Source organism: Pongo abelii, chromosome 10 (assembly GCF_028885655.2).
Source record: "Pongo abelii isolate AG06213 chromosome 10, NHGRI_mPonAbe1-v2.0_pri, whole genome shotgun sequence".
Classification (NCBI taxonomy): domain Eukaryota; kingdom Metazoa; phylum Chordata; class Mammalia; order Primates; family Hominidae; genus Pongo; species Pongo abelii.
In genome coordinates this window covers 129264065-129287648 of record NC_071995.2, presented here as the reverse complement: position 1 = coordinate 129287648, position 23584 = coordinate 129264065, and the positions used below count along the sequence as shown (strand labels likewise).

General features: G+C 45.6%; 1 protein-coding gene across 8 annotated transcripts in view; it reads right to left on the bottom strand.

Moving 5' to 3' along the window:
- PIWIL1 (piwi like RNA-mediated gene silencing 1) overlaps positions 1-4027 on the bottom strand; it is a 75694-nt gene extending 71667 nt beyond the window's left edge. For 2 of the 8 annotated variants that reach the window (XM_054527754.2, XM_054527750.2), the window contains exon 1: positions 3673-4027. The gene's annotated coding sequence lies outside the window, so the exon portion shown is untranslated. The remainder of the gene's footprint in view (positions 1-3672) is intronic. The other 6 variants (XM_054527751.2, XM_054527749.2, XM_024256758.3 and 3 more) reach the window with 6 other exon arrangements.
- Positions 4028-23584: the final 19557 nt, after the last annotated feature.

The following is a 23584-nucleotide window of genomic DNA, read 5'->3' as shown; positions in this document are numbered from 1 at the left end:
ATGATGGTACTAAGTGCTTCCTGTGAGCTGGGATCAGCTTTGGGCTCAGCTGTAACAATCTCTCACCCTCATCGTCGTGGTACACAGTGTCATCAGGCTATTAAGAGTAGAGGCCTCAGAGCTCAACTGCCTGAACCCAACTCCTTCAGATTTTAGACAACATGAGAAAACAACATAGCCTGTGACTCTTTGTCAAATGGTTGGAATAACCTACTGCACAAGTCAATGGTGAGGATCAAATGAGAACTCACACTGGCCTCTAGTGAGCAGTCAACAAACATTAGCTCTAATGGAAAGGGCAGGTAAAATTATAACTACATGTGTTAATACACGTTATTTACACAGCTTTAAAAGCAACTTGAAGTCAGCTTCTTAGAAAACTACAGGAAGGCAGGATGCTAGTAGTGTTATCTTTTTCATATGAAGAGTTAGATCTTAGGAGAAATCCAAAATATCTTTGGTAGAATTCTCTAACACTTGTTGCACGTTGTTATCCACCTCTAACAAGATTTAAGTTGAAATGGAGAATTAGGAACTGGAAGGTAGGGTGGTACCAGTCTTCCACACAAGCGGTAACAACCCACACGTAAGTGCTTGAATTGGATGCAGAACCAAAAGATGTCCAGTGGGACTGGAAAGGGAAGGAACAAGGGGAGTGGAGGAATTCATGTGGGCAGGGAGCAGACTGCTCAGGGTCCTGCAGACAGCTTAGATACTCAACACATGAGAAACCATCAAAGGTTCTACATAGGGGCAGGCGATGACATCATCTACCATCACTCTGCCTTAAATCACATGATCTTTTTCATCCTCTGAGTTTTAACAGCTTCTAAAATTCTTGGCTTCATGATCTTCACAGAAAGATAAATCTAATGCCATTTTTCAATTTTAAAAACCTCCGACTTCCTATTGTATTTTACAGGATTAAAGCAAATATTCATTGTATAAGACCCCTTACAATATGACTCTAAATCAGCAATTTCCAAAGGAGTTTACACAGGATAATTCGCTGAGGTGCCAGCATACTGCAACTAATTTTAAATCTCATTTTAAACTGCTTTGTATTTATTTTATAATGTGCGCATCATGACAATGATTACGTATGCATGCTCAGGTTACACACTGGGCATAGTGGTGCATGAAAGTCTCTTACCGATAATCCACAGGCAGCGTCCCCAGCACCACCACCACCACCACCAACCCCCTCCCCTCACACCACCACCACCCCCCTCCCCCCCACCACCACCCCCCACGCCCCCCCACCACCCCCCCTCCCCCCCACCACCCTCCCCCCCACCACCCTCCCCCCCACCACCACCACCCCCTCCCCCCACCACCACCACCCTCCCCCCCACCACCACCACCCCCTCCCCCCACCACCACCAACCCCCTCCCCACCACCACCAACCCCCTCCCCACCACCACCACCAACCCCCACGCCCCACCACCACCACCCCCCTCCCCCCCACCAACCCCCCTCCCCCCACACCACCACCACCCCCCTCCCCCCCACCAACCCCCCCTCCCCCCACACCACCACCACCCCCCTCCCCCCCACCAACCCCCCCTCCCCCCACACCACCACCACCCCCCACGCCCCATGGACCTGCACCGGAACCAGGCCACACAGCAGGAAGTGAGCCGCAGCGAGTGAGCATGACAGCCTGAGCTCCCCTCCTGTCAGATCAGTGGAGGCATTAGATTCTCCCAGGAGTGTGAACCCTACTGTGAAGTGGGCGTGCCAAGGATCTGGGCTGCCTGCTCCTTATGAGAATCTAATGCCTGATAATCTGAGGTGGAACCGTTTCATCCCGAAACCAGCCATCACCGGTCCATGGAAAAATTGTCTTCCATGAAATCGGTCCCTGGTGCCAAAGAGACTGGGGACTGCTGATCTACAATCAATCTGAAAGCATCCGCTTGAGACTCCAGCAAACACAACTGGCTTCCTATCACTATCAATTCCGTGACTCACCCTCTACCGTGGCGCATCCTCTGCTAAAAAAAGCCTCACCCTCCTCCGAAACCACAAGAATCCAGTGAACCGCTTAAGGACCAGCTCGCAGGCCATCCCTTCCTCCCTTCTCCGAAAGCCGTTTCCCCGGCGTGACCACGGTCACCCTACTACATGGTAACCTGTTTTCTCCCTCCCCACATCCCTGCACTCCATAGCTTCTCCAACTAGGCTGCGAATTACAATTGATGCCTTTGCACCCAGTTCGTCGCTTGACACCTTACAAACAATGGTGTGAAACAGTGACTAAAAAACAGCGACAAGCTGAACTCTCATCTCCAGCAGGAAATATTCCTAAAGCGGACATCAGTTCTCAAAGCCTGGTCCCTGACGGGCAGCATCTGGACTGGCTGGGAACAGAAATTACGGGGCGGGGAGCGGCTCTCAGCCCTCCCGAGTTAGAAGCCGGCTGGAAGCTGCCCTCCAGCTGATTCTCATCATCTCCAGGGCCTGAAACCCACGGCGGCGCGCTGTGCTCATCACTAAATACCTGGGGAGCTCAGCGCTGTACGTCCAGGTTTCCCAGCACAACTCTGGTTTTCAGCTGTATCTCCTTCCAGTTTCAAAATCACCTCAGTCTGAATATCGAATTCTTAAAGTCAGAAAACAAGTGTGTGCTTCCAATAACCACACTCGCTGGAAATCACATGCCCGATTCGCTACCAGCTCTGCCCAAGACGCTTCCACCTAACAACGTCCCTTCGGCGCTGAGCTCAGGACGACGCCGTGCACGTGGGAAGCACCACCGCGCCACACACCTAAAAACCGTTGAGCGGTACATTCTATGCTAGCGGGGTCTCTCTGGCCACAATTTAAAAACGAAAAGAAAAGCGCTCAGAGAACAGGCTGCGCAGGGGTCCAGGCGGCTTTGCCCTAGAGGCCGCAGGGGCTGAAGACAGCGAGAGCATCCATCCCGGAACGCCGCAGCCCCGCCGCCCCTTTCCCTCCACAGGTGCCAGGGGCCGGGCCGGAGCACCCGCGAGGAGCCCCGGGCCTCGCAGAGCCCGGCCGTCGCGGTCACCGCCTTACTTGGGGTCCTCCGGAGTTCCGTCCTCTTCCCAACGTCCGGCTCCCAAGGCTCCAGGGCGCGCAGCGCAGCGGCGGCGGACGCGGGAAGGGGACCTCGCCCTCCGCAGAGATCGCGCCCCGCGGCCGCGTGGGTAGGGCGGGAGGTCCCGAAGGCCTTCCTGCAGTGCTCCCAGGTCCCCGCAGTCTCACGCACCGCCGCCACTGCAGAGACCTCCGCCCCCGCACCCCCGGCAACTCAGGCCTCAGCCTCTCACCCCGGCCCCTGCACCCCCGCACCTGGGACCTCGCCCCCGCACCCCGACCCCACAGACCCGGCAAGTCGGGCCTCAGCGCCTCACCCCGGCCGCGCACCTGAGACCTCGCCCCCGCACCCCGGCCCCTGCAGCCCGAGCTCCTGCATCTCCCGCACCTGGGACCTCGCCCCCGCACCCCGGCCCCTGCAGCCCGAGCTCCTGCATCTCCCGCACCTGGGACCTCGACCCCGCACCCGGCTCCTGCATCCCCTGCACCTGCGACCTCGCCTCCGCATCTGGCTCCTGCATCCCCCGCAACCCGGTCCCCGAACCTCGAGCCTCACCTCCACATCCCGGACCCCCGGCCGCCGCCCCCGCACCCCGGCCCCCGCATACCTAGCACCTCAGCCTCGCCCCGCACCTTGGACCGCTGCCCTCGCCCTAGTCCTGGTCCTCGCACCTCAGTCCGAGGCCAACAGCCCCAACGGCTCCCGCGGAGATCCCTCCGCGCCGCCGACCTCCCACGACCTCCTGCGGCCCGCGCCCACCTCGCCTTCGGCGCTGGGTTCCCGAGAGAGCCAGGGACACGCGGGCAGCGAGCAACAGGCGCTCTTTTCCTGGGCGGATGAACACCTCCTCCCAGACGCCGGCCTCGTGTCAGTACGCCATACGCCCAGTAACGGCGGAAAGCGGCGCGCGCCACGCCCTCATTGGCTGCCCAGCAAACGGCGGTTTCTGATGTGGCCGGGGCGGGACCAGAGGAGCCCCGCCCCGCAGGCCCCGGCCCCGCCCCTCCAAGACCCCGTCTGGCCCCTCCCAGACACCCGGCACAGGCCCCAGAAGCCAGGCCCGCCCCGCCCCACAGGCCCCGCCCCTGCCCCTCCAAGACCCCGCCTGGCCTCGCCCAGACACCCCGCACACGCCCTGGCCCCTCCCCGTAGGCCCCGCCTCCATCCCGCCAAGACCCCGCCTGGCTCCGCCCAGACGCCCCGCACAATCCCCACAGGCCCCGCCCCCGCTCCACAGGCCCCGCCCCTGCCCCGCCAAGACCCCGCCTGGCCCCGCCCAGACACCTCGCACAGGCCCCCCACAGGCCAGGCCCGCCCTGCCCCACAGGCCCCGCCCCCGCCCTACAGGCCCCGCCCCTGCCCCGCCAAGACCCCACTTGGCCCCGCCCAGACACCCAACACGTGCCCTGCCCCCTCCCCACAGGCCCCGGCCAGCCCCACACAGGCCCCGGCCAGCCCCACCCAGGCCCCGCCCTGTTCCTCTTCTGCTTCGCCCAGACCCCTGGCCTTCCCTGGCTTGGCTCCTGTAGTTCCCCCAGTGCGAGCCCCCTGCAGGCCGACACTGGGTCGGGCCAGTTCCCTACTAGCTTGTGGAACTGGGCGGCGGCGCACGAAGCAGACCCTCCATAGACTTCGAAATTGTGCCCACGTGGGCACCCTGCGCCCTACTGTAGCAGTGAACTCGATCTTGGGCTGGCCCTTAACGTCGGAAGCTCTTTCACTCAGCACACAGAGATTTGAACTTTTCCCCCAAAGAAAATAAAACTGCAATGCAAGTCTAAGGTGCAAGGCGGCCGTTACTGGAAATTTAGCTTTCAATGACTTGTGCCTTGGGTGCATGCCAACGTGGACCGCAGGGGTTCTCAGCCTTCACCTGCGGGGGATCACCTGCAGGGATGGCTAGGACGCAGACCACCGGAGATTCCGGTCTGCAGACTCCACAGGTGGGACCCGCCGGCTGCATTTCCAAGGCATCGCAGGTGGTACTGACCGGGTCTACGCCGAGCTAGGTGCCCTCCTTAGGAGTTAATTTCCTCATGGAGGCAAAGTCAACAGCCACAAAACAAGCAGAAATATTGTAAGATAGAACAGGTTTATTTGTCAAGGTGGAAGTGGGACTGAGGCTCACTAACTGCCTGACTTGTTATGTTCCATAACTATAAAAATGATTGTAGGAGGTAGTAGAAATAGGGTCGCCTCTGCAGACAGGTTTTAAAGCTGCATTTATATGGTAAACATAGTGCTTTTCCTTTTTTTTTTTTTTTTTTTTTTGTGAGACGGAGTCTCATTCTGTCGCCCAGGCTGGAGTGCAGTGGCAGGATCTCGGCTCACTGCAACCTCCGTCTCCCAGCCTCCTGAGTAGCTGGGAATACAGGCACCCACCACCATGCCCACATAATTTTGTGTTCTTTGTTTTGTTTTGAGACAGGGTCTGGCTCTGTCAGTCAGGCTGGAGTGCAATGGTGAGATCATGGCTCCCTGCAGCCTCGACCTCCTGGGCTCAGGTGATCCTCCTGCCTCAGCCTCCCCTGTAGCTGGTACTACAGGTGTGTGACACCACACCCAGCTAATTTTTTTGTTATTTCTTGTAGAAAGGGGGTTTCATCATGTTGCCCAGGCCGGTCTCAAACTTCTGGGCTCAAGTGATCCACCTACCTTGGCCTCCCAATGTGCAGGGATTACAGGCATAAGCCACAGAGCCTGGCCTACATATTGCTTATTATTCATACTTAAAAGCGCATGCCTGGGAATTGGGGGCTGGAGAGGGCTGAAGGCTCCCCAAGCCACCTTCCTAAATCCTACGTCTCATCTGTGCCGTGAAAGGGGCAGGTTAGATGTCAGCGTTTCCCACACTAGCCTGAGTGTAAGCATCCACTGAGGGAACTTCCAAATAATACAGACTCCCAGATCATGCTGATTCCAGGAGGTCTGGGATGAGTGCAAGGAATTTCAAGAAGTAACATCAAGTTATTCTTATGCTCAGAGAAGGCTGATAAATTTGGGGCAAGGTAAAAAGGCATTGGAAGCCAGTAGTTTGAAAGAAAAATAGCTTTCCAAAGGCTTTCGCTTTGTAAAAACTAAATGGTGCCTTTTGGAATACAATGTGAACATAACTTTTCCAAGGATTTAAGGTGTTGATGAGAAAGACGTTCTAAGACCTGCCAGCAGATGGAGCTATAAAACAAGAAATAGGTGTTTACAGCCTCAACTCGGGAGAACAATACCATGAATGGACCTTACACTGTAGAAGTAACACTTTTCCCTCTGCTTTATTTTCTCTATATGCTAAACTCCTTGCCTCTGCTAAAGAACATCGCTGGAGTGTCTTGGTGTGTGAAGTATGAAATAGCTTCTAAAGACATAAGTTGTGATATAACAAGACAGAGGCAAAACCCCTCATTCTTCTGAGAGTGTAAACACCATGTCGCAAGAAGCTCACCTAAAATTTGAAAAGGAAAACTCAAAGAAAATTTGAAAAGAAATTCAAGGAAAAAAATGTGACCTTTAAAAGTTTCTATGTTGACAGCACCACCAGGACCCCTTCTGGGATCCGTTGTTAGGTATAACTTCGTGCCTGACTCTGGAAGTTAAAAAATGAATAGTTACAGATTCTTTTTCTGGGAGCCGCCTCTAGAGGGGTGCACCCACCAGGGAAGGTGAGCAGAGTGCCACCAATCCTGTGGGTGCTCAGAGAGAGGTTGCTGAGGGATGCTTCGTGGCTCAATGCTGCTGAAGCCCTGAAGGCTGATTTGGGTTTGCAGGAAACAGGAGGATCAGCATGGCGGAGAGCACGTTGGTCTGAGCACATGTGAGGTATTTAGAAAACTGCAAGTCATCCAGCACAGGAGGAATGCCAGGCATAGGCAGGGGAGTCGTAGGGGATGATGCTGCAGAAGGGACAGACTGGGTTCTAGAAGTTGGCGAGCAAGGAAATGTGAGCATCTGGACTGCCGAACGCACCCTGTTAAGTGCTATGAGTAAAACACGCTCTGTCCTCCCATTGATGTGAATAAAACACACTCCGCCCTCCCGCTGGTGGCCCAACAAGGGAAGCAGGGAGTGTGACAATTGGGAACGTGGATGCTGACCTGAAGGGCCAGTGGCTGCTTAGTCCTAGCCAGTTACCAGGAGAGAATGAGGGCTCAGATTTGCTGGGCCTCACATGATGGCCTTGGTTGGCTATTTTTTTTTTTAAATGAGGTGAAATTCAGATAATACTACATTAACTATTTTACAGTGAACAATTCTATGATATTTAATGCATTCATAATGTTACGCAACCCCCCACCTCTAGTTCCAAAACATTTTCATCATCCCAAAATAAAACGGTCACTCTTCATCTCCCTCTTCCCCGCACTACCCTGGCAACCATGAATCTGCTTTCTGTCTCCTTTTCTGTTCATTTCATAGAAACGGGGTCATACACTAGGTGGCTATTTGTGTCTGGCTTCTTTCACTCAGCGCCACATTCTCAAGGCTCACCTACGTCGTAGCCCGTGTCAGAGCTTCCGTCCTCCTTATGGCTGGATCTTACTCTGCTGTTTGGATGGACCACATTCTGTTTATCCACTCATCCATTGGTGGACAGCTCAAACGTTTTTAAAGGGGAGCGGGAAACTTGGACATTTTCCGGTGCATTTGTAGGAATGGCCACCAGTGCTCTCTAGTGTTGGGTGGAGGAGCATCCCAGGGAAGGGGAACAATGGAAGATACTCAGAGAACAGAAAAATCCCAAGTTACTTCATGTAAAGCTGAAAATATGATCTGGGTAGATTATGCTGGGGGTGACAGGGACTAGATGGAAAAGAAACTCATCGTGAACCCTGAATGCTGTGTCCAGAGCTTTGGACTATATTCTGTAACCAGTCGGTTTCCCAAGTTTTTAAAGCAGAAAACCACATACTCAGAGCAAGCTTTGACCTGGTTCCTTTCATTCAAGGATCTCAAAGCCCCTTTAAACCCGTGATCCAGATTTTGTTTGTAAAGGAAGAGATGGAGTTGAAAGATCTAAGGCAATTCCTATGAATCCCTTCAATGTAATTTTTCAGAGCATTTCCCTTCTCCCTTCAGACTCATGTCGTTCTGACTGGGCTGAATTGAAGAGCTGCCCAGCCTCTCCCCTGGCCCTGAGGCCCCTGATCTAGAGGGACTAACTAGAGGGACGGCATGGCAATGGCAGGTATACCCAAGACAGCACGCCCGGCGGTTTATCCGGGAATATTCATCCAGAGGGAAAGAGCAATGGGTGAGGCTGAAGTTCGTCTATTCTCTTATATACAAAATGTGAACAAATCCTGAATATCACAGTCTGGCCACAAGGGGGATGTTTTGGGGTGGGCAGGGTGATGGAGGCAGGGGGTCCTGACTTGGCTCCCCAGGAACTGGGTTCTGTTCTGTTCGCTTAAGCTCTCTGCACTCTTTTTTCCACGCTAGACGATGAGCATGTTGGACCAGATGGGCACGTGTCCAAGTGCACCCTATGGAATATATCAGCATTGGCCTCGCCTGGAAGCCTGATAGAAATGCAGATTCCCAGGCCCTGCCCAGGCCTGCTGTATCCGGATCTCTTGGTGGTGGAGCCCAGGGATCTGCATGTCACGAGCTTGCTCAGAGTATCTGTGAACTGAGTTCAATCCACAGCCCTCTACTCCAACGCTAGCCAGACCCTGGGGCCGTTGCCTCTTCCCCCACGTGCCCCTCCATACTGTCAGCACCTCTGCATTGTGGCCTTTCTGCCACCCCCAACCGACTTGGGGATCGCAACCATCCACACCCAGGGGCCTGCGCCAGACTGCAGAGTGTTGCCTGAGGTGACACAGTCCACAGTCATCCTTTTCTCCTCTCCTTCCCAGTTAATTCCATTTTCCACGCCTCTCATGGTGATTCCTTACCTTCACAGGCCCCAGAGCCTCTGACCCTGGTGTTCCCCCTGAGAAAATGAGGACAGGGTCTCTGAGCTGCCCATGCCACGCCTGTGCCTGCCTCGTCACATGGAGTCCCTTTAGCTCAGCTCTAGGGTCCCCCTTCTTGCTTCCTCAAAGATTCTCCTCTCTCCCAAGTTCCTCTTCTTCTTCTCAACACTTCTCTCTTCTGGGGCTTCCTCCTTGACACATCAATGTTGTCTAGCTGTCTTCATCAATTTTCTTTATTATTTTATTTGTATATATTGTATTTTATTTTAAGACAGGGTCTTGCTGTGTCAGCCAGCCTGGAGTTCAGTGGTGCAGTCATAGCTCACTGCAGCCGTGACCTCCTGGGCTCAAGCGATCCTCCCACCTCAGCCTCCTGAGTAGCTGGGACTACAAGCATGGGCCACTACAGCCGGCTAATATTTTCTTTTTACTTTTTAAGAGACAGGGTCTTACTAGTCATCCTCTCTTTAAGAACGAAGCAAAACAAGGGTCTCGAAGAGATATTTGTACCCACTGTTCATAGCAGCATTATTAAAGAGTTAATATGTGGACCCAACCCAAGTGTGTTTCCGTTGATGAATAATGAGCAGAATGGAGTCATCCGTGCAGTGGGTATTAACCAGTATTAGAAAGGAAGGGAATCCTCACGCACCCTGGAACATGGATGAACCTAGAGGACATTAAGCTCAGTGAAGTAAGCCAGTGACAAACAGACAAATATCATTCCATTTCTAGGAGGCACTTAGTGTTGTCAGTCAGGGACAGACAGTAAAGCAGGGTTGCCAGGGCTGGGGGAGGGGAACGGGGTTGGTGTTCGGTGGGGACAGTGTTTCAGTTTTCAAGATGGAAGGAGCTCTGGTGGTGATGGTGGTTGTCTGACATTACGACATTATGAATGTATTTCACACCATTGCGCTGTACACATAAAAAGGATTAAAATGGCAAATTTTATGTTCTGTGTATTTTGCCACAATAAAAACAGTTGGGGAGAAAAAAAAGAAGTAAAACAAAAATGAATCCCTATGGCTCCTCCTTTCCTCTTTTCCCTCCAGAGTCCGTCTTCTTGAAAGAACGGTTTCTTAGGCCCCACGTCCACATCTTGCCCTCCCACAGTGTGGTTTTGATTCTCAGAGGCCTCCGTGGGCTCCAGAACCCTCTTGGTTTCTAATCCCAGTGGCTCCTTTCAGACAACCTGTCTTCCCTGGGACACATGAGTGTTGCTCAGCCTGCCCCATCCATCTCAGCACCATCCCCCTTGCCCTCTGTGATATGGCTTTCTTCCTCCAGCTGTAGCCAGTCATTGGAGCAACCCACAGGAGTCTGCCCTTCTCCCGCCTCCTCATGCATACCCACTGACGAAGCGGCTCTCCAAGTCCAAGTGTGGCTTGGAGCTCCAGCAGCACTGGGACCTGTTGGACATGCAGCTCCTTGCCTCCCAGCCCTGACCTGCTGAATCCAAAACCCTGGGACTGAGCCAGCCGTGTGTGTTGCCAACCACGTTGGTTCCCGTCCATTCTGGTTCACCCTGCAGTTGAGAACCACTGGGCTAAGCGAGCTCACCCTCGGAGCTCAGGAGTGACGCTCAACACCCTCCCGCTTTCAGGATTCTCAGGCCTCTGCAGCTGAGTGGCCCTGGACAACTCTGGCCTGTGTTAGCCCCTGTAGTTTATATGCGCGTCTCCCAGCGGCCTTGGCCCTCCCCTCCTAGCACTAGGCCCGGTTGCTTCGCCAGTGGCCTCTAGAGCAAGACATGGAAGGTCACCGCAGGAGGCACAGGGAGAGCTTCTTAGAACAAAGTTGATTCTAAAATTAAGAAAATAAGTTGAGCTGTAATAATATGTGAGATGCGGGGGACGCCCGTACCCTCCTTCGGTTCCTGCGTCTTGTGCGTAGCGGCTGTGTCCAGGGTGGAGGGTGGGAGCCCCATCACATGGCAGGGTTGGTAGCCCCCATCTCTGACTCGTGGCCAGCCTCTGGTGACCTGCTGCGGCCTGGTGGGCCCCGTCAGCAGTGGCCGGGATTACTAACGCAACTCTCTCTAGACCAACCTTCAGAAAAAAATGGTTGGAAAAGATTTCTCTGCAAAGAAATCATGGGTGGGGGGAAATACAGCAAATGCAAACATCAGCAAACTGGAAGAAATGATTAGAGCTGATACCTGCACTTTTTTCTACTCCTCCTACAAGCTTTTGGCAGATGGAAAGGCTGAGCTATTTTCATTTCACACAGTTGAACTGAAAAGAAATAAGTATCACTCATAATTATTGTAGTGAGAAAAAGTTCTTACCAAATGAAAATGTTTATTTAATTCACTGTTATTTTATTTTTAATCTTTAATTAGCGGTGTATTTTATTATGTGCCTAATACTGTGGCATGTTGCAAATATATATAGTGGCATACTGCAACTAAATATAAATATATTGGATGTTCATGCTCAAAACTTTGGCTGTTCTGGGTGCATGATCAAAAGTATTTGGGGATTGCTAGGCTGCAAGGTCAAACCCACGTTCTGTGGCGTGGCTTGGCCGCCCTCCATCGGCCTGACCGACTTTGCTCCTTTCCCAGGCTCTCCCCAGATCTGGACCCCAAGCTCCTGCCATAGAGAGCTTCAAAATTCAGCTCCTGGGCGCTTCCTCCATGAGGTTTTCTTTCCTTCATTTTCCTCTGTGTGGATTAGCATCCTTGCAGTGAAGGCCTTTCCTCTGTGGTTTTACCTTACCAGCCTTTCTATGTCTCTACAATAGCATTTATCACACGGCAATTGTAAGTAAACACATACTTAACCCGTTTCCTTCATTATTGGGAAAACACGTTGAGGACAGAATCCTGGTCTTACCCAACATTGTATCTGGTTGCTGGCATTGCGAGGGACTCACGAAATATTTCTTGAATACATGAACGTACACAATAGTGTTCAGCTTTATGCAACAGAAAAGTATACACACTTTGTCCATTTCCATTCTTGTGTACCTCTTAGAACTCAGGCCAAGGGCGAAGTCACTGGCCTTTGGCATTCTTAATTTTTAAATACCTGTTGTGTTCATTTCTTCTTCAAATATTGCATCCTTCTCTCTGACCATTTCCTCCCCAAGAGCTGTGTAGTTTTGTTTTGGAGTGGCCATAAGTACTGGCTGTTACGCCCAAATTAGTTTGAACACAGTTTCCTGGCACCAGAGACACCCAAAGACTGTTAACTACCTTCTTTTTTAAATTGACGTGTCATAGTTGTACGCATTTTGGGGGTACTTACGATATTTCATAGGTTCATGTGACGTCTACGGATCAAATCGGGGTAACCGGGCTGTCCCTCGCCTCACACAGTCGTTCACTGCCTCCTCTGCTCTCAGAACTCAGCATATTGTGGGGTGGTTACCACTGCCTTGAGTAACTCAGGGTTGGTTTGAAATTATTCTAAGCAAATGTGGCAGCTCCAAAACCTTTGCCAGTAAATGGTGTGTTTTAGACCTCAGCATGTGAAACAATCCTGGCCAAAGACATACAAGAGGATTTTGTCTGGGGTCATTAAAGGAAAAAAAAAAAAAAAAAAGGGAAAAACAGGGCGTAACAAAGAGATGGTCTCTTCCTGCCTCTGGACTTTGAAGTATGTGGTGCCCAGAGCTGCTCTAGACCTCCTGGGACTATGACCAAAATTCCGAGAAATAAATTTTCTTTATTGGTCATGCCAGTTACACTGGGGCTTTCTGATGGTGCAACCCAGGATACCTTAACGGAAGACGCAGCGGGTCCCACCTTAGGATGTTCAGCAGGGCCGCCTGGGGGCTAATTAAATATGAGGATTTCTGGACCCAAGCCCAAACAACTGAACCAGTCCCCAGAGACAGCCATCTGAATTTTTAAGAGGCTCTTCAGTTGATACTGATGTCAGTTGGTCAAGATCAAACTTTGAGAAACACTGCCAAGTTATGTTTTCAGAGTAATGTGTTTTGAAGCAGAAATGAAATTTGGAATTCAGCTGGGGACACATTCAGTTTGGGCAAATATGCAGTTTACCTTGGTGAACTTCAGGGGTAACTGTTTTGCGGTAAACAAGTGCCTTAAAATGAGCAATTCTGTTGTATTTATCCATCCATCACTCATCGGCCTCTAATCTGTACAAAGCCAAACTCTACCTTGTCCCAATTACTTTAACCATTACTAGAAATAATCACAAAGTTTCAGTATCTATAGCATGCAGATAATTCACATAACAGATTACTTTGAAAAATTATCATTCAGATTAAGACTCATATTGCCTCAATTGGTAATACTGAAATCACATACATAGAATTAAAATTGTTGATATGGATTTCCATTTCTCCCCATGTTTAGTCACACAGTTACTCTGGATTTTGCACTGGTATAAAATATATCTCTTCTGGAAATTGTTGAGTGTATGAACTGACCGGTAGCAGAGGTAGAACTGATTTGGGATGTGATATGCCAACCTCATCTACATTACTATTTAATTAGTCACCTATTGGTGCCTTTGAAATTTCACACATCATCACTTCAATTCTTTAAACACCAAGAGCTAAAGGAAAATACCTGCGGTTTTGGTTGCTATAAATCATGTGGAGCTGTTTGACACGATGTATCACTGCACACGGTACGGATTTTCTTCCTGCGCAGATCAGAAGTGTCCTAGAGATTTACACTGAAAACAGAACTCTGGGATGACAGGTACAGTGTGGTGAGCAGAGGTCAGACTCTAGTGTGAGATGAAACTTGGATTGAGTCTGCGAGATCAGTAGGATCATGAAAATTAAATGAGATAAAGTACATAAAGTGCCCAAAACTATTCCTAGAATGTAGTGGGTATGCAACACACTTCACAGGTCAAGCTAAGAATGGGTTTATAAGCCTGCATTATAGGTAGAGAAAGTGACAGTTACTTTGGTTTCATTGATCACAATGAACACAAAACCTTATTCATGTGATAAGCGATGGTGCATGGGAAAATTGTACTATGTTAAATTTTGTTAATGAGAATGCTGGATAATGCAATCTTAATTGGGTTGAAGTTTATCTTTGTACTTCAAGGAGGGTTTCAGATGCAAATCAATCCTCCAAACAAGATTGCAGAGACAGATTTTACCTACTTAAGAGAATGACTGTTCTCAAACAAACAGCGTATTGTATCGCATAGGAACTGCTAATCGTGAGTTACTTTTATCTGTTTCAGCTGGATCTGTATTTGCAAACCCATCGTTAGCAGTTTATCCTTGTTGCCACGTATATTTAAAATCAGTCCAATTGCTTTTTAGAGAAAACATTCCAAAAGGATTTAAAAACAAAAAATCAAAGCAGTTGCCCTTTCATTTAATCCTGATTAGTTACACTTTATGCCTTTTAAAATAGTCAAAACAAATAATGATACTATACAAAGGTTGGGAAATAGAGGAAAAAGCTCACCTATAATTTCCAAAAGGTGATAATGCCTTCAAGCTTCGTTTATGTATTCTTATCTGTGATTTTTCCCTATATTTTTACATATTTTCAGTTTTAGTTTATCCATACAATTTTATAACCCACTTTTCCTCTTATCATATACTAATTGTTATATAACTTTCAAATTACCATTTTGATGACTTAACTATTAAGTGAATTTACCCTATGTTGAAAAACTGTCTCCTTTCGATTGGATTTTTATATTGATTCCAGATTTTCAACATTATAATCAATGCTATATTACACATGTGCTTTTTTTTTTCTTTTGAAAATATCTTGAGGACAAATTCCCCGGAGCATGGTGCTCCATCTCAGCAAAATGTTCATTTTCATGACCCTTTGCACATTGTAAAATTGCTTTTCAATAACAGTGGAGCTAATCCACACTGCCACTAACCAAGTAAATATAGCAGTTTTACTGCATCCTGTCTAGCTCTAGGTATTACCGTTTAGCAAGATGCGTAATCCCATTGAAGGACACAAGACAGGATGTGAACCAAGGGAAGGAGATATCAAGTTCTTGGCTGGGAAGGCAACTATCTGAAACGTTATTTCTTCTAAATTAACTTACTAATTAAAAGCTATTCCAATTAAATTTTGTATTGGACAGATTTTTAAAATTATATTTATATGGAAAATAAATTAGAATAGTTATTCAAAAAAAGGAAAAAGATGATAAGCACTAGCTTTCTTATCGACTATGAACCCTAGAGATTCAAAACAATAGAGAAGTAACATTGGAATAGATAAACAGACCAGAAGAGAATAACAGAGAGATAAGAAATAGACACCGGCATAAATGGGACTTTGATATAGCAAAAGCCGTGTTTCAATTCAGTGGGAACAAGATAGATTTTTTGATAAAGGACTGGTGCAACTAACATAGCATCTAGAGAAAAATCACATTGTATTTCTAGCTTCCACTGTATACGAAATCTAACTTTTGGTGGATTAAGATTTACATGCAAGGAATAAACAACATAAGCATTTGAAGAAAAGTTGGGAGAGTATCAATTGCAACCTAGGAATTAAGGAGGTTTTTGTGACTTAGAAAACCTAGAAATTATAAAAGAAAGTATAAACACATTTACAAATGTAAAAATTTTGTATGGCACCAGGTGCCATGAATAAAATACGTGAAAAAATGATGTTTTGAGGCAAATTACCTGCAGCACAGAAGACAGATGAAGGGTTCATGTCTATAATATATAAAGAGTTCTTGCAGTTCAATAGGACAGCCAGACAAGGATATAAACAGACATCTCCTAAAGGAGCATAAGAAAACAGCCAATGTGGAGTCTTGCTCTGTCGCCCAGGCTGGAGTGCAGCGGGGCGATCTCGGCTCACTGAAACCTCCATGTCCAAGGTTGAAGTGATTCTTCTGTCTCAGCCTCCTGAGTAGCTGGGACTACAGGTGCCCACCACCACACCCAGCTAATTTTTGTATTTTTAGTAGAGATGGGGTTTCACCATGTTGGCCAGGCTGGTCTCAAACTCCTGACTTCAGGTGATCCACCCACCTTGGCATCCCAAAGTGTTGGGATTATATGTGTGAGCCATGGCACCTGGCCTCCAATATGATGTTAAACCACTCAAATAGTCTGTAGGATACAAAAGACAGTGTCATCAGGGATAAAATGAAGACTGCATGTTAGAAAAGAGGTCACGAATCAAAGACTGCCAATCAAAATGACATTAGACTATTCAACATCAACACTGAAAGCTAGAATTCAGGGGAGGATATATTCCACATCCTGAGGGAAATGATTTCCACCATAGATTGCCCTACCAAACCCCATTCATCAATCAAGTCCAGGGTAGAATAAAGACATTTTGAAACATGCAAGTAATTAATCACTTACTTCCCTTTCTCAGAAAGCCATTGCAGAGTGTGTTTTACATAGGCTAATAGATAAAAGAACTTCCAGGAAGATAGTTAAAAGAAGACTTGAGATGGGAGAAACCCCATCTCTACTAAACAGTAAACAGGCTTAGAAAGCCAGTGATTCTGGGAATAGTAGCAAGCCTCTTCTCATGTCTCAATGGCCAGAAATGTGTAATGTATCTTTGTATGAGCAAGGGAGTGACATACTCCTAAAACCAGTGAGGGCCAGCCCCAGGTCCATGGTTGAATGGGAAATGGATTGAATAAAGTCAGGTTCTCCTAGGAAGGAGGAAGAGGATATTGGATGTTGGTTGGGCCATGGACAATAACTGCAACAAGCACTCCAATCATATGTTGATATGTATGTGTATGTGTGTGTGTTTATCTTCTGGTTATTGATTCTCTTGTAATGAACGGTATATCTAGCTTTGTGTCAGTACTACACTGTTTTAATTATTATTGTTTTATAATGTGTTTTAATATCTGATAGAACTTGTCATCCACTTTAAAAATTTTTCTTTCCAGAATATTGTTTTATATTGTTGTTCTTTCTTCTAGATAAGACACAGAATTATTTCATCAAGTGGGTAAAGCTGCACATATTGGATTCAAACAGACCTGAGGTTGAGATTGGCATAAGATAGGACTGTTTATTAGCTTTATTCCTGGGGAAAGTTTCTAATCTGTCTAAGCCTAAGTTTTTTCATTTATAAAATGAAAATAATACTAACTAACTTAGATAAAATGAACAAATTCATAGAAAGACAAAAACTACTAAAACTCATTCAAGAAGAAATAGAAAATTAGGTAGACTTATAACAAGTGAAAACTTTGAGTTAATATTTTAAAAACTACCTACAAGAAAAAAACCTCAGGTCCAGATGGCTTCACTTGTAAATATAACTACAAGTTAAAAAGAGAATTAATATAAATTTTCACAAATGTTTACCAAAAAAAGAATAGGAAGGAATATTTGCCAAGTTTTTTAATGAGGCTAGTATTACCATGACAGTAAAACCAGTCAAATATTTTACAAGAAAACTGTAGACCAATATTCCTATGAATACAGGTGCAAAAATCCTCAACAAAATATTAGCAAGCTGAATCCAGAAACATATAGAAAAGATCATACACCATGACCAAGTGGAATTTATCCAAGGAATGAAAGGTTGATTTAACATCTACAAATCAACTAATGTAATACACTGTATGAATAGATTAAAGTAGTCAAATCACATGGTCATTTCTATGAAGAAAAAGTATTTGACAAAATTCAACATTCTTTCACGATAAAAAAACACTCCACAAACTAGCATTGGAAGGGAACTTCTTCAATCTCAAAAAGGAAATCTATAAAAAAACCCACAACTAATATCATACTCAGTGGCAAAAGACTGAATGCTCTCTTCTTAAGATCTAGAAGAAGAGAAAGATGTCTGCTCTCATCATTCCTATTCAGCAGTGTCCTAGAGGTTCTAGCCAGGCTAATTAGGCAAGAAAGTTAAACAAAAGTCATCCAGATTGGAAAGACAGTAGTAAAACTATTTCTGCTTGCAGATAATGTGATATATATAGAAAATCCTTTAAATTACAGTAAAAACCTATTAGAACTAGAAACAAATTCATCACACAGTATACAACATCAGTTCCGAAAATCAACTATACTTCTTCTAAACGCTAGTAATGAACAAATCAAAAATGAAATTAAGAACACAATTTTGTTTATGAGCACATCAGAAAGCATAAAATAATTAGGAATACATTTACCAAATGAAGCACAAAACTTGTACTCTGAAAATGAAGAAATATGGTTGGAAGAAATTAAGGAAGACCTAAAGAAGTGGAAGGATATTCAATATTCATGAGTCAGAGGCTTACTATAGTTAAAATGGAAATATCTGAAATTGATCTACACATTCAATAAATCTCTGCTGAAATACAAGCTGGCCTCTTGGCATAAATTGACAAGCTGATTCTAAAATTTATAAGAAAATGCCAGAGACCAACAAGAGCCAAAACAATTTTTAAAAAGTAGATCTTAATTCTCAATTTCAAAATTTACCACAAAGCAACAATAATCAAAACATTGTGGTTCTGCCATTAGGATAGATATAGATAAATAAAATTTAATTGAAGATTCAGCAGTTAATTCTCACATTCACAGTCAAACAATTTTTGACAAGTGTGCCAAGACCATTTAGTGGGGAAAGAACAGGTTTTTCAACAAACAATGATGGAAAAACGGAATATCCACATGCAAAAGGATGCAGTTGAACCTCTACCTCACACCACATACAAAAATTCACTCAAAATAGACCAAACCTAAAAACAAGAGCTGAAACTATAAAACTCTCAGAAGAAAACATAGGATTGTATCTCCCTGATCTTGGATTAAGCAATGATTTTCTAGATATGACAATAAAAACACAAACAAAATAAAACAAGATAAATTGAAGTTCATCAACATTAAAAATTGTGTGCTTAAACAAGAAAGTGAAAGAATGGGAGAAAATACTAATAAATAATCTGATGAGGGAATAGTATCTAAAAGATATAAAGAATTCATACAATTCAATAATAAAAAGACAATCCAGTGAGCAAAGTATCTGAACAGAGAAAGAAGGTATACAAATGCTGATAAGCACACCAAAAAATGCCCAGTATCATTATTATCAAGAAAAATAAAATAAAAACTACAATGAGATACCACTTCATACCCATTAACATGATTATGATAAAAAGAACAAGTGTGAGTGAGGATGTGGAGAAACTGGTTCTTCTGTATACTGCTGGTGGGAATGGCAAATGATGCAGCTATTTTGGAAAATAGTCTGGAAGTTTCTCAGTGGTTAAACATAGGGATACCATAGGACCCAGCAATTCTGCTCCTGGATTTATATCCAAGAGAAATAAAAACATATATCCAGGCAAAAATGTTTACATTAATATTCATAACAACATCATAAATAATCCACCCAAGTGGAAGCAACCCAACATTCATCAACTGGATGATGAAGAAAATGTGGTGGACCCATACAATGCAATATTATTCAGCAGTACACAAGACGAAGGACTGCTATACGTCACATCACGGATGAGTCTTGAACATATTATGCCAGGTGAAAGAAGCCAGTCACAGAGAACCACATATTATATGATTCCAATGATATGAAATGTCCAGAATAGGCTAACCTATAGGGACAGGAATTAGATTAGTGATTGCTTAGGACTAGGCAGGCTGAGTTGAAATGAGAAGTGACTCGTAATGTGTACATGGTTCCTTTTGAGGGTGATGAAAATGTTCTAAAATTGTGGTGATGATTGCACAACTCTGAATGTACTAAAAGTCATTTCTTTTACACCTTAAATGATACCCTTGATGAGTGAATTGTATGATACATATAATAAAACAACTATAAAAATGGAAATAATAGCCCATAGGGTTGTTATGAAGATAAAATGAGATAAAATGTAAAGAAATGCTGAACACTATATCTGGTACACCTTGGACACTCTTTAAAGGATAGCTGTTACTATGAATGCTACTGTAACACCACCATTAAGCTCCAAGAAAAGTTCTGTTGTAATTGGTCATGTCAGAAACCTGTATGTTGATTTGGGAAAAACAGACATCTTCATGAATTTTCATTGTTCCATCCAAAGCGATGGTGTTTTATTCCAACATCTGTTTTACTTTAGCTCATGTAGATCATCTACACTGGATCCTGGCACTGGATAGAAAATCCTCCTATCATCTCCGCGTGGCCCCCCAAGGCTCAGCCTGTTCTGGGCGCTGTCACCTTCCTTACCTTTCTCCATTGTCCCCAGCCACAGCAAACCTGACTCAGCTCCTTTTCCCACTATGAGCTCTCTCTCATCTCGGGATTGCTGCAGGTGCTATTCCTTCTGCCTGGAACACTACTCCTGCCTCCCACTGGCCCTCAGATCCAACGATATCATTGATCAGCCATAAACTTCACTTCCATGTCCAGCATTGGTCATCATCACTAGCTTCAGCTTCAATGATGCCTTTCTTCTTTCATCATTGCCATCACCATCATATCCAATGTGTACTGAATATTTGCAGGTATCAGGCACTGGGCTGAGTGGTTAAGAATGTTACTCCTGGGAGCTAAGTGTTGCACTCATCCTTGCTTCACAGATGAAGAAGCTGAGACTTGCAGGGATTAAGGAACTTGTTCAAGGGCACCACATACTTACAATCAACAGCTTGTGAGTCGAGGTCTCTTTGGAGCCTCAATGCATGTTCTTAATAGCTAAATGATTAATAAATGATTAAGCCCAAAGACCCTGTGCACGTGTTTGTATTTCTCTACCTAAATCAATGCATATATATTTCAGTGCATAGTAAATCGATGCATTGCAATCATGTTGACACAATTCTCAATAGTTGATGAGTCTGTTTGAGTCTATCAATATAATATGATATTTGTAGATTCATATAAAGTAATTCATGTGGCTGACGTGTATTCTTTGGTTCTAAAGACAGATGGCTAGATTTTTGGTTTGGTGCAGTTTAAAAATATACCCTTGATGAGTGTAATACCATAATGAAGAAGGCACCTCATTGTTTGAAAGTCAAGGTTATTAATGTATGCAAAATACACTAATTTTACAGATATATATCTAACTTTTTTTTGTTTACATTTACATTTGGGATCTTAGAATATTTCCTGAAAGTAGCCTCATTCTCATAATTATTCTTTTCATTTGGATTAGGTTTATTTCTTCTCTATGCCAATCCGTTTTGTTCCTCAAGGAGATCTGACATATTTAAATCAAGGGAATATTAATACATTCCTGAAAACTGAGTTGATAACAGTTGAGAGCTAGATAACTGATAATGCTGTTCAAATTTGACTTTTATTAATGCACTCTAAGGATAGCTGTGTTTGAGTCAACCTCCAGCTAAAATGATAGAAAACAGATGTCCCTAAAACAGGCTATGTGAAAACAACAGAAATGTCCATTCGTAGGAGAATGTTGGAATAAATTACAGTATGTACAGCAGTAATATCTGCAGCCACTAAAAATTATGTGTAGGTCTATGTTTACTGGCATCAAAAAATACACAATTTATTGTTATTGGTAAAAGCTAGTTGTGAACTTGCTTGTATTATATGACCTCTTCTTAGAATATATGTCCCCTCCCCTCCCCTCCCCTCTCCTCCCCTCCCCTCTCCTCCCCTCTCTTCTCCTCCCTTCTCCTCTCCTCCCACTCCTGTCGCTCTCTGGCCCTCCTATTTGCACTCCTTCCTTCCCCTCCTGTCTCCTGCCCCATTCTTGCCTCCTCTACTTTTTCTGTCCTGTATTTCATCCTGTCTCTCCACGTATTTAGAACTATTCCCCGTGCGTGTGTGTGTGTGTGTGTGTGTGCACGTGGCATGAATGTGCATGCATATTGCAGTGAATCTATAGATCTGGAAAGTCAGATATTCTGGAGAGTGGCAGTATTCATGCTTATTTTCCACTGAATGCATTTTGTATCATTTGTTTTTTTGTGAAAGTACATTCCTTTTAAAATGATAAAAATAAAAGAACAACAGTTTATTTCCATTAAAAAATAATCAAGCAGTAGCTGTTGATGTCAGCTTAGGGGATCAGAGGTTTTAATTGTGTTTTCATTTTCATTGTAAAGGGCGGGAATCCAGCCACCAAATCAAAATCACGGTGACCCTTTGAAAGAATGACATTTAACATGTCGAGACTGAGCTCACAAAGAGGTTACAGAGCTTTTCAACCATAATTTGATTGCTCCAATATCAATATAGATGAATATTTCATCAAAACAGAACACCGTTATGCAAGGCATGCTCCCTCCTGATAGTACTGAACTTGCCCTGGGCGGTTTCCCCACAGTGGGAATTTTATTATATAGTAGCCTGCCGAGCTCTCCTGGGGGTCAGGGGGTTAAAGCTACAGAAATATGATTTGAGAATCATCTGAGCTCAGCTTTGTTGGAAAGATAAACAGAGGGATTAACAAAGCCTTTTTACAATGTTATTTAAATGCCCTGCGATGGGGGTGGGGTTGGGGGAGCAGGGATAGGAAGTCTAATCACAACCAAACCTGTAAACACCAGTGTTGCGTTCACAAAATACTCAGGATGCCATGTGCCGCCCACCCCCCCAGCCCCAACTCTGCAAAGTTCTATTTCCAGATACGGATTGTTTTTAGTTTGAAATGGTTGAAGGCCTCTCCCACTTCATCAAATGCTACAAATTAAAACAAATGTCCATGAATACTGTCCTCCCTTGGTGTTTCATTTGTCACAGCTTTGGGCAACGGTGCCAGCTCCGGAGTTTTCATGATAAGACCGGGGTGGCCATGGATTTTGGGGCAGTGGCGTTACCTCTGTGCATATCAAGAAGCTGTTTATACTTCAATTTTATGCTCATCTGGGGCGACTCTGGTGGGAACTAAGCTATATCCCATCCCCAGGTGCTCTGTCTTGGAGTCCCATTGCTGCCTGTTCCAAAGAGTGGAGCCTGTATCTGGAGGGCAGTGCTAGGTGCCAGCAATAGGCACTGGTGTTTAGGTGTAGCTGGTGACATTCCAGAGAAGCTGGTGACATGCCTTTTTTTTTTTTTTTTTTTTGAGACAGGGTCTTGCTCTGTTTCCCAGACTGGAGTGCAATGGCATGATCACGGCTCACTGCAGCCCCAACCTCCTGGGTTCAACCAGTTCTTCCACCTCAGCCTTCCAAGTAGCTGGGACTACAGGTGCGCACCACCCCTCACAACTAATTTTTTTTTTTTTTTTTTGAGACGGAGTCTTGCTCTGTCACCCAGGGTAGAGTGCAGTGGTGTGATCTTGGCTCACTGCAACCTCTGCCTCCTGGGTTGAAGCGATTCTCCTGTCTCAGCCTCCTGAGTATCTGGGATTACACACACACACCACCACACCTGGCTAATTTTTGTAGTTTTAGTAGAGATGGGGTTTTGCCATGTTGGCCAGGATGGTCTTGAACTCCTGACCTTAGGCTCCCCTTGGCCTCCCAAAGTGCTGGGATTATAGGCATAAGCCACCATGCACAGCCTCCTCCCAACTAATTTTTGTGTTTTTTATTGAGATGGGGTTTCACCATATTGCCCAGGCTGATCTCAAACTCCTGGGCTCAAGTGATCCTCCCATCTTGGCCTCCCAAAGTGCTGGGATTATGGCATAAGCCACTGTGCCCAGCCTACCTGCCATTTTATATACAATTTTCCCCAAAGAAATCCACAGTTCACCTCACTGGATCCTGCCAGAT